We start from the raw sequence: 11,857 nt of genomic DNA, 5'->3' as shown, positions 1-11,857 counted from the left end.
AGCCTGGCAGCGGCATTAAACGGGGAGGGGATAGCTTCACTTTGGTAGCAGAGAATAGGGATTGGCAGCCATCTTGCTTTCGGGCAAGCTGGCAACGCAAGTTGTTCTTCAGGGCGGCTTCAGGGCCGTGTAAAGGCATGAGAGAGGGTGGCATTCTTGAGTGTGGAAACATTGGTGGGTCTGGAGCTGGTTGGTGTCGACTTCAAGACCAGCTGAAAGACTGCGACTGGTACCCATGACGCATAAGGGCGGAACATTACGGGGTCAGGGTTGCCCTGCGAACTTGGGGAAAGGTTCATGCTCTGGATTTGACCTTTGCTCTGAGCTTCCTGGTAACCCGGACGTTCTGTGAAACCTGAGTACGGAACAGAAAGCGCTGCTCAGATACCCTCTCAGATTTCACTCTTTGAACATTTACCTTTTGAACACGCGCTTCCTGAAGTGTCGCCTGGGCTGAATCCTGGACTGTTGGGAATTGGGGGTGGGGGGCCAGGTACCATCTGGAATTGCCAGCAGTGTGGTATCATTAAAAGAGAGGTAATAGATGAGGCCTGGGAGGTTGGAAGGGGCCGGTTAACGCGAGGCGTTGTGAATTAATTGATTTTATCCTAAGGGCGATGAATACGTCTTGAAGAGTCTTAGCGGAGGTGTGAACCGATATATTTGCATTTTAGAAAGATCACTAGTTGCAATGGGGAGAATGGATTGGAGGGGACGAAATTAGAGTCAAGAACAATTCGGAAGCTCTTACCAGGTAAGATACGACTGTGCTCTGTCCTATGAAGGGGGAATGCAAATGGGGAAAAAATTGATCGGAAGTGGGTATGAAGCAGAGAGAGGAATCCAGGGTATTTCCTAGTGTTCTGACTTGGGGCAAATGGGGAATAATAATACCATTTTCTTTGTGCTTTGGGAGGTGGGGGAAGAATGAGTTTTAGGCGCCTGTGGGATATCCATTAGACAATGGAACATTAGATAATGTTGGGTGGGAGTCCCAAAGGAGGGTTTGGAGTGTGTGCACGCCTGAGTGTGTGAATATAGAAGGTTGTTAAAGCCGTGGAAGTGAGTAAGAGCCTTGAGAGAGAAATATCTGCATTTAAAGAATGAGATGAGGGAAGGGAACAGAAAAGAGGACACTGAGAAGGGGTAAATAGGAAGGAAATAAGAAACCAGGAGAGAAGTGTCAAGGAAACTGATCAAAGTGTTAACATACAGTTCAGGTAAGATGTGGCTAAAATGTATCCATTGGATTTTGCAACAAGTAAGTCCTTTCGTAGTTTTGGAGAAAGCTGTTTCAGAGATATGGTGGGGTAGAAACAAAATTGAGGTAAACTGAGTGACTGGTAGGCACAATGTATAAAAACAGATTTTTTCATGCTGTTGACTGCAAAAAGATGCTAGCCATACGAGATATATATATAATATATAATGAGATATATATATATATATCATGAGGGAGATAGATATATATATCATAAGGGAGAAGTCCAAAGAAAGGAAAGTTTTAGATACCTATGGGACAGCCAGATGGAGGTGCGCTAGTGGTAATTGAATACACAGATCTGAAACATAGGAGAAAATATATTAAATGGAAAAAAAGCAAGTGCAGAAGAATATGTATGGCATATTCATACAAGTGTTAAAAACAAACAAACATGAAGATTAGGCCTGGGAGGGATGAAACTTACACTTTTTATTTTAGATCCATCTTTACTGTTTTAATTTGTTTAGTATTGCTTTTATAGAAAACTACTTTTTAAAAACTCCAGTGTTGTACAGGCCAGAAATTCTGAATTATGAACATTTCAGTGGTAGCTGAAGCCATAAATTTGGATAAACTCCCCAGCGAACAACAGAGGGCTAAGACAAGTGCCCTGGTGAATTTTAACATTTAAGGCACAAGTAGAAGAAGAAAATCTTCAAAAAGGAACAGCCAGTGAGGAAGGAAAAACACTGGATGGTGATTGTCACAGAAACAGAGGGAAGAGAGTCTTCCAAGAGGATGAAAGTTGTTAAAAGTGTCAGATGTCCCCAGAAAGGCAGCTAGCAGGAAAGGTTAAAAGCTAACTCTAGACCCAGGTTTCCAGGACGCTTAGCATAAAGGTCAAATCCAGATCCTGAACCTTCCTCCAAATATCATGTGGAATTCAACCCCCATGTATTCCATTCTTCTGTGTCAGGGCTGCCAGTTGCAGTCTTTCAGTGGGTCTTGAACTTGACACCAGCCAGTTCTAGCACCACCAATATTTCCACACTCAAGAATACCACCTCTCCCATTCCTTCTTATGGCCCTTAAGCTGCCTTCAAGAAAAACCTGTGTTGTCAGAAATGGCATAGTTAAGGAATCAAAAGTAGGAGTATAAATTGGAGTTGAGAAGGTCAAGAACTAACTAGAGATTGTATGGATTTTCCTAAAACCACCCAGAATGATAGGAAGAGTTGGCGCAGAGAGGTTATCTAATAGGCACTCAGTAAGCATGAAGGATTAAGAGTAGTACAGCCAAATGGCATAAGCTTCAAAGAGGGAAGATTTTTTGCAAGAGGATGAAAGCACAGTCATCTGAAGGTAGCAGTGGATAGCAGAGAAGAATGATAGCCTGCCACCCTTTCCTACAGGAGTGGGAGAAAGAACAGCCTCTACTTTAGAAGACTGAAGAGAAGAGATACCTATTAGAAAAAGCTAAAAATGTCTACAGCCCCAGTCCCTCCCTCCGATACTGGAACTGTTCATTTGCAAACAACCTTCCCTATATTCTCATTTTCTTCACAGATTACTCCCTGGCTTTTCAGAAAGGAACTCATCAGGACAGAACTAGCTGTGATGTATGGAAGGGGGATGTGCCCCACCACATAAGCCCACGAAAGAGGCAGACCCAGACCCTACTTCTTAAAATAGAATCATATTCTCTCTATACCCATATCCAGAAGTGATTTAACACCTAGCAGTCTTGGCATCACAGTAGTAATTCCTTTCCATGAGCCCATCTCCTCTCTAACCTAACCCAACCCCATTTGGAGGATAAGAGAGGAGAGTCCATGCGGAGGACTGCCATCTCTGACACTATGGTGTCCTGTCTGCTCTTTGCAGCCTGCGGGGAAAAGACAGATTGCCCTCTTCACTCAGAATGGAAAGCTAAAGCAAGGGCTGGGGTTCTTCATTAGGCCTTCAAAGTAATCCCTCTTCCTCTACAGGATTTGTAGGACTTAATCCTTTGCCCTGGGGCCAAACCTTAACTAAATTTTACAAATTCCAGACATTGGGACAATTGCTTGGCCAGCTGTTCCTAAATCAGTCCATTTATGACTACATTTGTAGAAATGTTTTCTGTTTGGGGGACCCTTGAAGTTCACTCTTAATAACATGAAGGTACAGGTGGTATAGGTGCTGAAGAGATCATAATGCCAATAAAGAGCGGAGCAGATATCCTGAGGTGAAATGGAGTAAATAACTAACCCAAGGAGATTTGCGTAGAGGTGGGCACTCTCATGCCCAATACGGAGAAAAATATTTCAAACAAGATTTTTTGTCATTTGAGGCTAAACAGCTGTTCCCCTTTGGATTAAACTATACATCATTTCTGCAGTTACAGCATAAACCTCATCTATTGCCTGATGTTTTTTCCACCCTCTCCTTGCTTCAGCTAAAAACTTGAGAAAACTCTATTGAGAAGTTTGAGAACCCTGTGTAGGATTCTCTTGTTCGTCTGCCTTGTTCCTCAGTTCCTGTCTCTTCCTTCAGGCCTCAGCTGAGATAACATCCTTCTAGCCTTCAAACATTGGCCCCTCCAACTGGACCCTGACTCCCATCTTTTCCTTCTTCTTAATAAACTCTGTTCCCACAATTATCTCTATCCTTCACTAGAATCTTTAAACTGACATCCTTCTGCTACCTTTCACATGCCTCTATTTCCAGTATGTCTTGCACTAAAATTCTTAATTCACTGTAATTTTCAGTGATTAGAAAAGCCTTTTTTTCTGTACTTAGAAAAATCTCTTTGTAACTTCCACTTTCTGGTCCTTTTTTTTTTTTTTCCCCTCTCTGAATCAATACATCATAGTTACATGTCAGCCCTTCAGATAGCTAATATGTCCCTACTAAATTTTTTTTTCCAAGTCAATGGTAGTACCAACTCAAATTATAATAGATCTATTATCTTCCTTGATCTCAATACTCTATTAAGGCTGCTTGTCCCAGTCCATGCTGTTCCCTAGTTCTGCCAGAATTAAAGTCTTAAAACCAGACTTTCCCTTAAAGAATTCTGCACGCTGTTAGCAACCCATCGTCCCAGATACCCTCTTGAATCTTCCAGGCCCACTCTGATCCCTGTGGCCCTGCCTGGGCTTTACTCTTGAACTTTATTCTACAGTGACTTGCTGACCTGACAGTCCTTTCTAGTTCTTGGTGCCCCCATTAACTCCAGTTACCAAGCTACTCCAGTTACTCATTTTCACCCAGGCATCATACTGGCTTCTAATTTCACTCGTAATTCCTAACTAGCTGTAAGCCCTTAACTAGAATTCTGGTGACTCCTCCCTCCTAGGGAATAGAAGAATAGGGACCACAATCAGTCACTGACTCCTAATGATCTGTCCAAAATTCTCCTTAACTTACTCTCTTTTCTTTGTTTGCCAGCTCTGACCCTCACTAATGTGACTTTAGGCAAGTTTCTTAACTTCTCTGAGCTTATTTTCTCATCTGTAAAAGCGACAGATATAAAATAACATCGATCTCATAGGTCATTGTTCTAAGACTATATTAAATAATATATGTGAAGTATCACCACAGGGCCTAGCTTTGTAAGTACTGGATAAATGTTATCTAATATTTATATATAACAATTTTCACCAGATTTCAGAAGTTCAGGAGGGTCTTTGTTAATGCTTTCTGCTGCCCCCATGGGGATGACTTTTTCCAAGTCATTGGTTATCATACAGGCAGGCCATGATGGGAAAAAAATTTAAAAATCCCTGTCTTACCAACCCCACCAGCTACTTAGAGAATTAATCATTTCTTTGGTTGGTTGTTTAATCGAATAAAAATGCTTCTATATTCTAGCCAATTCATTATCCTTTTCAAAGAACATATCAGGAAACTGTTAGGTTTTTCTGAAATCAAGATGTACTGTATCTGTGATGTCCTCCTAGTCTGTTAATCTAGTAATACTGGCAAGGAGAGTTATTCAGTCATTTATTTAATAAATACATGGTAAACATTTACTAATGTCAAGTACTGTGATAGGCATGTAGGATAGGAAACACGTGGTAAACAAAACAGACATGGTCCATGTCTTCATGGAGTTCACTGTATACAGGGGTAGACAGACACTAAGGAAAATAGCAAATAAATCACTTTAAATTGAGATGGGTACTATGAAGGAGAAGAACAGAATGCTGTTACAGGAAGATGAATGATTGGGGAAAGCTTCTCTTTGAGGAGGTGACATGGAAGCTGAGACCGGAAGGAGACAAAGGAGTCAGCCTTCTTGTAAAGAAAGGGAGAAATCTCTTAGGCTGAGAGGATACCTGCAAAAAGCCCAGAGGCAAGGAAGAGCTGACACTTGGGGAGACTGAAACACATCGTGCTGAACCCCTGTAGGCATCTGAGGATCACTGCTTTCTTTTCTCACTCATAAAACACTCTTTAGTAGCTATTCTATAGTTTTACTGAGAATCAGGAATCTCAGTTTTTTGGTTTCCAGAATTCACTATCTAGAATTTCCCTGTTTGAAAATGTGGACATTTGCCATATTGTGAATTCCTCAGAATACCAGAAGGGAGTACAATTTCACTTATGTAGTGTTTTTGATTTCAAAAACACCATGTATCCAGGCCTTGAACTCATTTAAAATGCTAAAAATCCTATTACTGTCTTAGCTAAACATTAATGAAGTTATAACAAAGAGAATTTTCCTAACTCATATTACCTCATTTCTTCGTGTTTTCTTCCAAGCTTTAGCTATTTATACACATTTATACATGGCTAAAATAATGTAATTATCATTTTTGCAGATGATAGCTTATTTACATAGACAATCTTGAAAATCAACTTTAAAATTATTACAAATAATAACAATTTAGTAAAGTGATGTAGGGGGACGTAACATGCAGAAATAAATATCCTTTATATATATAAACATGTAAAAGATAAAACTGAAGAAAAGACCCAATAGCAACAAATCAGATAAAATGCCTAGGAATAACTAACAAGAATGTACAAGATCTGTATGAATGGAATTCTAAAATGCTACCAACATAAAAGAAATCTTGATCAAATGGAAAGTAACATCATGTTCTTGGATAGAACATATGTTGTCAATTTCCCAACACTGCCTATAAATTTAATGTCTAGATCAAAATATCAGCAGGATTTTAAAAAAAATCAAACAAATGTATTTAAATTCACATGGAAAAATAAGGAATAATTGAAAGGAAAATTCTGAAAAAGATAAGTAATGAAGCCAACTCAACCAGATATAAACATATATGTAAATCTACAATAATTAAAACAGTGGGTTAATACCCTGTGAGTAAACAAATTAATGGAATAGAATGGAAGGTCCAAGGACAGACCCAAATATGTGTGGAAATTTTGTATTAATAAAGATGTCACCTTAAATACCCTTCAAAATTAATTCCATATGCATTAATAGCTAATCATAGTTAATATAAAGTACTAGAAACTAAAATATAAGGGTATGAAAAGGTTGAAAGTAAAAAAATGAGAAAAATATACTATGCAAACATAAACCAAAAGAAAATTATATAATAACAAATACAGTAGGCTTGAAGGCAAAAGCATTACTAGAAATAATGGCATTTCATATCAGTAAGTCCAATTCACTGGGAAGTTATAAATTTGTATGCACTGAATAACAAAATATATAGAGCAACAGAGCTACAAGGGAAAGATAGACAAATTCACAATCAGGAGATTTATCACGCCACTCATTCACTGATAAAGAACTAATAGACAAAAAAATTTAGTATATAAAAATCTTAACATGAGCAAATTTCATTCAACAAGCAAATATAGTCACTATACCCCCAAACTGCAAATTACTAATTATTTTCAAGCACACTTGGAACTTTTAAAAAACTGATCGTATTGTGCTATAAAGCAAATTTCAACAAATTTCAAAGTATTGAAATTATACAAAGTGTGTTTCTTGCCCTCATTGCAGTTAAACTAGAAATAAGTAGCAATAAGGTAACTAGAAGTTATGAAATAAACTTCTAACCCACACCCCCAAAAAAATCACAGTGGGAGTAGAAAATAATTGGAACTGAATGATAATAAATATACAACATACCAAAACTTGGATATGGCTAAAGCTTTGCTTACAGAAAAATGTATAGTCTTAATTACACATACTAGGAAAAAAGAAAAGCTGAAAGTTCTGAAGTTTTGCATCCATCTCAAAAACCTATATAAATCCAGAGAATGTAGAAGAAAGGAAATGTGTACATAGAGATGTCTGGAAGGATATATATTTAAAGTGATAGTTTTTAATCTCTTGAGGTAGGATTTTGAGTTTATTTTTCTGTATTGTTTAAATAAGCTGGAACAAGCAAAGCCACTTTCAGTTTAAGAGAAAAAGTACTCTAGGAAAATGGGATAATTTTTTAAAAAAATAATATAGACTTTTGTGATATCTCAGCACCAGAAATTATAAGCAAAAAAACTGATAACTTCATATATGAAAATTTTCTACATGGTTAAAAAAAAATACCATAAATAAAAGCAAAGACAGATGACAAACTGGGAAAAATATTTACAACTCATCACAAATGGCTAATCTCTTTAATATAAAAAAAACTCATGCAAATCAGTAAGAAAAAATGGATGATAATCAAAAAGGAGCGAAGGATATAGGAACTTACAAAAAAAGAAATACAAATGGGTACTAAACCTATGAAAATATATTCAGCCGTACTTATAATAAGAGAAATGGACATTAAAATTTTCTTGCGATTCCATTTCAGTCATGAAATTGGCAAAAAAAAAAAATTTTAGAAACCCCAACTCTGTTGTTAACATTGATTTGTTTTGGGGGAAAGCTTGTCATTTCATATATCACCAATAGGAATAAAAATTGATTTAGTCTTTATAGAGGGCAATTTGGCAATATTTAACAAAATTTAAAATGCACCAATCTTTTGTGGCAACAGTTCCATATCTAAGTATTTATTATACATGTGCAAAATGATGAGTAGACAAGACTATAAACTGCAACATTGTTTGTAATAGCAGAAGACTGAACACAATCTAAATATACATCCATGAGGGTCTTGTTGAATAAATCATGGTAGATCCATACAGTGGTGTACATCTACTAAAGAAGAAAGGAGGGGAGAGGAGAAGAATGAGGTAGTTTTATATACATTAATTTGGAACAGCCTCCAAGATATGTTATCCAGTGAAAAAAGCAATGTGCAGAAATGTGTATAGTATGCTGTGATGTGCATAAAAAGTTTTAAAAGAATGCACATGTGTGTACATATTGGTAAGTGCATAGAATATATCTGAAAGGATATATAAAAAACTAGCTGGAGGGGAGGAACCCCTCGGGAAGGGTACTAAATAGCCAAGGAATGGGATAAGAAACTTGTGTTTCATTCTATATCCTCTTGTACATTTTGAATTTTGAGTAAATATGTGCATTATCTATTTAAGAGTGAATATTTTAAAACCATGTGTGTGTAAAATTTTGCAGTCTGATTTTATGCTTATTTTATAAATATTTGTATATAGCATATTGCATATAATTAGTATAACATTAATGGTTTCTAGGAGCTCTCTTTCCCCTTCTGTTACAAATAATGATCTGGATATTTGCTGTCATTAATAACTGTATTCCCTAATGCCTTCCAGCCTTTTGTATGCTCTTCTGTCTGCCTAGAATACCGTACTTACCTTGCTCTCTCCTTGCCTGCACATTCAGTGTATTCCTCCTAAGAGGTCCAGTTCAAATACTACTAGCTTTACCTTATTCTCTCAGGCATACTTATTCAGGCAGTACTTTGTATACCTCCAGAATAAAGATTTTTTATTTTATGGTAATTGATTGTGTATTAGTTTCTCCTCCCCAAAGACTACATCTTTTCATCTTTGTTAACAAAATCCTCTGGCACCCCCAACCCTTGCCAAGATCTTACTAGCTAGTAGAGAACAGTTAAACTCAAAGTCCATAGTTCCAATGTCCCTGGGGGTGATACCAGAGGGTCCTGTGCACAATTCAGCCCATTCCAGGGAGGGTTTGATTGTCTCATTTGTGTTCCTGCAGCTCTACTGCTTGGTTCAGAACCATCAGTCTTTGTGTTTTCAGAAACATGGGTTCATTATTGATAGCTATATGCCCTTTTAAGGCCCTGACCAGCCCCCTGCCACCACTTCCAACCCCCCCCCCCAGATCCATGCTGCTAATTTCACATTGGGCTAGAAATGATAGAAAGGCTTATCAGTTGGTTAAGGATGTAATCTAGAGCCAGACTGTGCCTGAGAGTGAATTCCAGTTCTACAAATTAGTGTCTGTGTGTGTTTCTTTCATTGAACTTGACTATTCCTCATTTCTTCAAATGTAAATGAGGATAACGGAAGTCACTATCTTAAGGTTGTTGCCAGAATTAAAGGAGCTAATTTTGCAAAATGTTTAGGACAGTACCTAGCACATAGTAAGCACTGTGTAAATGTTAGGGGGTTTATTTATTTATTTATTTATTTATTTATTTATTTATTTATTTAATCATTCTCTTTACCAAGTTCTCTAAGTGTGGACCCTAATTCCCCACAGCATAACAGAGACCAAGTTATAACTTACAAGAATTCTTTGCTGAAGTGTCCAGAATAATTAAAGGCAGTAACAAAAGAGAAAAATTTCTAAAACCCATCTACACTGATCCTCTAAAGGGTGGCTACCTCCCTGTAGTAGAGCCAGCATTTCCCTCACCATTCTGAGTTATCTTCCAGAATATCAGAGTCCAGATTAACCCCTTAAAGACCAGAGGGAGAAAAAAATCTAAATTCCTTCCCTAATTCAAGATTTCTCCTTTTGTCCCAGGAGTTACCTTTCCCCATGGTGACCAACAGTGGGATTTTCAACCATTTTCAGGTGCTCCCTGTGTACCCAACAGTACTATCCCATTAACAATGGTCTGACATCAGTGCATTTCTCAGAATTGAGTTTTCCAATCAGTTCTGTCCAATTCCTTTTTATAGCTGTTCTAGGACAATTTCCATGAGGGCAAGGACTCTGCCTGCCTTGTGCTTGAATGTAGTAGGAACTCCATAAATATTTGCATGTGAATGAGCTCTTCCTTTGAAAAAAGATGAAGTTCCAACCTATACACTCTTCTTCAGTCTTTTCAAACTCTTGTGAGAATTACTTAAAGCAAGAATAAGCTAAGCTTATAATTTAAAAAGAAAAAAGAATCTCTAAAAGAAATATTCAGAGATACAACTATACTTATGAGACAGCCCAATGTCTAAAGAAGAGACAGCCTTTTGTATTATCATGTACATTATGAGCTCTGCTTTATAAAGTGCTCTAGTAAGGTGATGGGGGTGGGGCAGTAAGATGCAGATTTAAGAAGACAGCTTTTCTGATGCTTAACTTACCTATCAAGATATTCCTTTATTTTGAAAATATTCATTGAGCATTTACTTTGTGTCAGGCATTATGGCATTTGGTTTTAGAGACACAGCAATAAACAAGATTGACATGCAGTCCATGTTGTGAGCTTCCAGTCTTTCAAAACAATTAAAGATTACAATAGGGGAAGTATTCTAAAGCTAGAGGTCTTCTGCCTGAACTTGAACAAGAGTAGATCTGCATTGGTCATTTTTGTATTTTGAAATTTCAAGAGAGAGTCTGCTTGTTAACCTGGCTCTAGTATTTTAAAAGTTTGAAAATTAATGGCTTATATTTGATACGAATTTCATCCTGAAAGTCTATTATGTGAATGAATGAAGACACATTGCACATATAGTTACAGTCACCCTATAAGCATTACTATCCTCCTTTTATAGGTGAGAAAATGCAGTTCCCAGAGTTAAAGTAACTCTTCAAAGTCTTTTCCCTCCAATTTTATTGAGGAATAATTGACAAATACACTTGTATATAATTAAATTATTTGATATACATGTATATCATATACCTGTGATGATTTTATATACATATACATTGTGGAATGATTACCAAGATCAGTATAATTAACAGATCTGTCACCTCACATAGTTAACGTGTGTGTGTATGTATGTGTGTGTGTGTGTGCTGAGAATGCTTAATATATACTCTCAGCAACTTTCAAACATACAATACATACAATATCATTTTAGTAACTATAGTCATGATGTACATTAGATCCTCAGAATTTTTTCTTTTTATAACTGAAAGTTTATATCCTTTAACCTATATTTACCCATTTGTCTCTCTCTCCCCATCTCCAAAGTCTTATGCCAATTAAATTGCAAGCCTCATTCCAAATCTCTGCATCTGCCATCTCACAGTGCCCACACCCAAAAGGGAATAAACCTTTACTTCTCAAGGAGAGAGATCTCTAGTGAGATATTACAGAGCTTTGCCTTAGCCTTATTGAATATCCAATATTTTAAAGAAAGAAATAAAAGACAAAGCTCACATCATCATCTCAGTGATTAAAGAAAAAGTATTTGGAAAAAAAAAATCCACATCCATTCTTGATTAAAAAACCTTTAACACTAGAAAGAGAAAGGAACTTCTGTAGCCTGATAAAGGGCATTCACGAAAAGCCTACAGCTAATATTACACTTCAGAAAGACAATGCTTTTCCTCCTAAAATCAGAACAAGACAAGGATGTCTGCTCTCAACATTGTAATGG

At 37.1% G+C, this 11,857-nt stretch overlaps 2 long non-coding RNA genes across 2 annotated transcripts; one reads left to right on the top strand and one right to left on the bottom strand.

Annotated features, from left to right (window-relative positions):
• Positions 1–29: 29 nt before the first annotated feature.
• Positions 30–9,835, top strand: LOC116658686. Its single transcript, XR_004313941.1, has 3 exons — positions 30–537; positions 614–754; positions 2,771–9,835. It is a non-coding gene; the product is annotated as an uncharacterized LOC116658686 (long non-coding RNA).
• Positions 9,836–10,304: 469 nt separating this feature from the next.
• LOC116658687 lies at positions 10,305–11,418 on the bottom strand. Its single transcript, XR_004313942.1, has 3 exons — positions 11,340–11,418; positions 11,215–11,225; positions 10,305–10,314 (listed from the first exon to the last, which is right to left on the bottom strand). It is a non-coding gene; the product is annotated as an uncharacterized LOC116658687 (long non-coding RNA).
• Between the last annotated feature and the right edge of the window lie 439 nt (positions 11,419–11,857).

The sequence above is a fragment of the Camelus ferus genome, chromosome 21, assembly GCF_009834535.1.
Source record: "Camelus ferus isolate YT-003-E chromosome 21, BCGSAC_Cfer_1.0, whole genome shotgun sequence".
Taxonomy (NCBI): domain Eukaryota; kingdom Metazoa; phylum Chordata; class Mammalia; order Artiodactyla; family Camelidae; genus Camelus; species Camelus ferus.
The sequence above is the reverse complement of the archived record's forward strand: the minus strand, read 5'-3'. Positions and strand labels throughout refer to the sequence as shown.